The sequence below is a fragment of the Suncus etruscus genome, chromosome X (assembly GCF_024139225.1).
Source record: "Suncus etruscus isolate mSunEtr1 chromosome X, mSunEtr1.pri.cur, whole genome shotgun sequence".
In the NCBI taxonomy this organism is placed as follows: domain Eukaryota; kingdom Metazoa; phylum Chordata; class Mammalia; order Eulipotyphla; family Soricidae; genus Suncus; species Suncus etruscus.
The window spans coordinates 101,523,994-101,527,062 of record NC_064868.1 but is presented as its reverse complement, the minus strand read 5'-3'; the positions used below and the strand labels follow the sequence as shown (position 1 = coordinate 101,527,062).

Sequence of the window (3,069 nt, the reverse complement as noted above, 5' to 3'; positions counted from 1 at the left end):
ATATATGTCTGTTTTTATTCCAGAATAATAGCGTTTTGATTACACTACCTTTGCAGTATAGTTGAACTAATGGTGTGTAATACTGTCATTCTTACTTTTGCTCAAGATTGCTTTGATTCAGGTCTAAAGGAAAAAGAAAAGAGAGAGATAGAATAATAGAGAGAGAAGAAAATTATATGCCTCAGAGACAGGAAGGGGAAAGGGCATCAAGGAAGATGAGACGGAATCTGGGAGCATTGGTGGCAGGAAATGTGCACTGGTGAAGTTCACTGTACACTATATTACTGTAACTCAATCATGAACATATTAATCTGATAAAAAAAACAACTGCATTATGAACAACCTTACAGCCATGGTGTTTAAGTAAAAAATAACTTTGAACGCTGTCTTCACTTACAAAGGGCATTTGTTTTCAACGTTAATTTTGTCTTGCTAGCACACCAAATTTTCTTAAATATCTATAATATGTACTTGATTCTTGAATTTTCTAGTAAAAGAAAAAATTGTGTGAATAGAAATGTGATCATCTCTTGCTTTTTGACTCTTGTACTGTTTTTTTTTTTTGCTTTTGTCTAACTGGATAGCTAATGACTCCAAATAAAATATTAAATAATAATGGCCATATTGAGCATTCCTTTATTTCTCCTTCCTTTAGTAGGAGAGTGTTTCTCCATTACATAAAATAGTCCTTTCTGATAGAGGCAAGAAGCCAAAAACAAAAGTACACCTCTATATTGAACTTATTCTATGTTATTAAGTAATATACTGGCAAAATTAAACCAATGAAATGCTTTCATCTGATGAACAAGAGTGTGTAATTTTTTGTTTTGTTTTATTTTTTAATATCTTTATTTAAACACCTTGATTACAAACATCATTATGGTTGGGTTCAGTCATGTAAAGAACACCCGCCTTCACCAGTGCAACATTCCAGTCCCAAATGTCCCAAATCTTCCTGACAGCTCATCACAGTCTTCACAACAACTACAAATGAAGAGTCAGCTGTATGACCAGTGGAAAAAGAAGCATTTCTAGTTACCAAACAATCTATTTTAAACCTTACTAGGAATTTAACCGGAGGCAAGTCACTTCAGGTCTCTGTGCCTCAGTTCCCTAACCTGTAAAATAATGTGACAACTGTAATTCGTAAGGTTGTTGTTGTATGAAAGAAAATATTGCGGTATGTGAAATCATGTATTCCAGTGCCTGAATATGGTAGACACTCAATAAATATTTGCTGAACATTTTGTAAATAAATATGAATAAATAATTTAATTTTTCTTACTGTTCAAACTGGTAAATGAAGAATGAGTTCTCTTTTTCCCTAACTATTTTCCAATCTAGACTTTATTACTTCAGTTATTACTGGCAAAATATAACTAATAGACTTATTCAAAACAGGAAACTGTCCTAAAGAAAATTTTCATATTTTATTTTAAAGTAAAATCCAAAATTGAGTTCTCCCATGGAAAAATTATTCTGGACAGTCTGTCTTCACTTAATCCCTCCACACATAAGAAAGTGGAGAGGGAAACCTGGGCAAGGGGCCAGAATAGGAGCAAAAGGGGTTAGAGAAATAGATGGATGGAAATAGAAGAGAAATACTCTATAGCTCTTCCATAATTGCTTGAAACATAAATAAATCTAAACCAAAATGAAAAGCACCATAAAAACTGCTTTTTAATCTCAGACCAGCCTTGATGTGAAGCATGATTTGTGGGACAGAAGTTAAGAATTCTGACCAAAGTTATGGGCCCTGTTCCTGGTATTTCTTTATTAGGGCTTATTTCATTGAGATTACCTACTGTCCATTTTGAGGATAACTCTTATCAAACCCACTTCAATTCTGTTCATCTCTAATTGATTTCTAACTCTAAGTTTGGGGTGTACAATGTAGTGATTGAATGCACTTACATATTGTGAAAAGATTATCAACACTAGGATTACTTAACATCGCCATTACCTTTTTTTTTTGTCCCCCCCATTCACAATACAGACCAGGCAAAGGACCTGGTTGAGGTGTAAATGGGGAGCATTTACTGTACCTCCTCTTTCCATACAGTCAGTGTAAAGAACACAGCCTGTGGTAAGCATTGGGAGGCCTCATCGCCATTACCTTATGTAATTACTGTTCTTTCGTGTGACGATATTTCAGAACGACACTGTTAATCAACTTTCAAATACATAATACTGTAATATGATAATCACCATGCTGTCCATATCTTTAAACAAGAGTCCGTTCCCTTTGACCAGCATCTCTTCATTTTATTACCACCCATACCCCACACTATATGATTTTACTCGTTTCTTTGAGTTCCATTTTTTAAAGCTTCTGCATTAAGCAATGGGATAAGCATTTTTTTTTGTTTTGGGGCCACACCCGGCGTTGATCAGAGGTTACTCCTGGCTGTCTGCTCAGAAATAGCTCCTGGCAGGCACCGGGGACCATATGGGACACCGGGATTCGAACCAACCACCTTTGGTCCTGGATCGGCTGCTTGCAAGGCAAACACCGCTGTGCTATCTCTCCGGGCCCTGCATAAGCATTTTTTAATCTCTGTGTGACATATCGCATTTAAAATAATGTCCTCAAGGTCCATTTGTGCTGTGCACACAATAAGATTTCTTTCTTTCAGTGCTCTCAACACCCAGACAACAGCAACAGCCTACTTGCAGGGCAGATGGCTCCACATTTCATGGTATGCTGAAACTAGAGGAAGCTCCACATCAGCCTGACATCGATGAAAGAAATGCACAGAATCCAGAATCTTTAAATATAAGAACCTGATACCAACAATAGCTAAAGTGTGAAAAAGTTTCAACGGGACCACGGAGAATGACTCGGGTTGGACAGACTGGTATGCCTGGGACCCAGAGTCGGTCTTATGCCAATAAACTACTGGTGTGAGGCCTTTTTGTAATCAGGCCAAGGATTTTTTTTCGTTTTCCCCATATTTTTCTGGACCTATGTAAACAACGGCGATTGCCACTATCACACCTTTACTATATTTTTTTTACTCTAATCCTTTAAGGAAAAAAATATACAACTTACTGAACTTAAAAACAAAT

The 3,069-nt window shown here is 36.5% G+C and overlaps 1 non-coding gene across 1 annotated transcript; it reads right to left on the bottom strand.

Annotated features, from left to right (window-relative positions):
• Nucleotides 1–1,970: 1,970 nt before the first annotated feature.
• Nucleotides 1,971–2,103, bottom strand: LOC125999775 (small nucleolar RNA SNORA51). Its single transcript, XR_007492245.1, has one exon. It is a non-coding gene; the product is annotated as a small nucleolar RNA SNORA51 (small nucleolar RNA).
• Nucleotides 2,104–3,069: the final 966 nt, after the last annotated feature.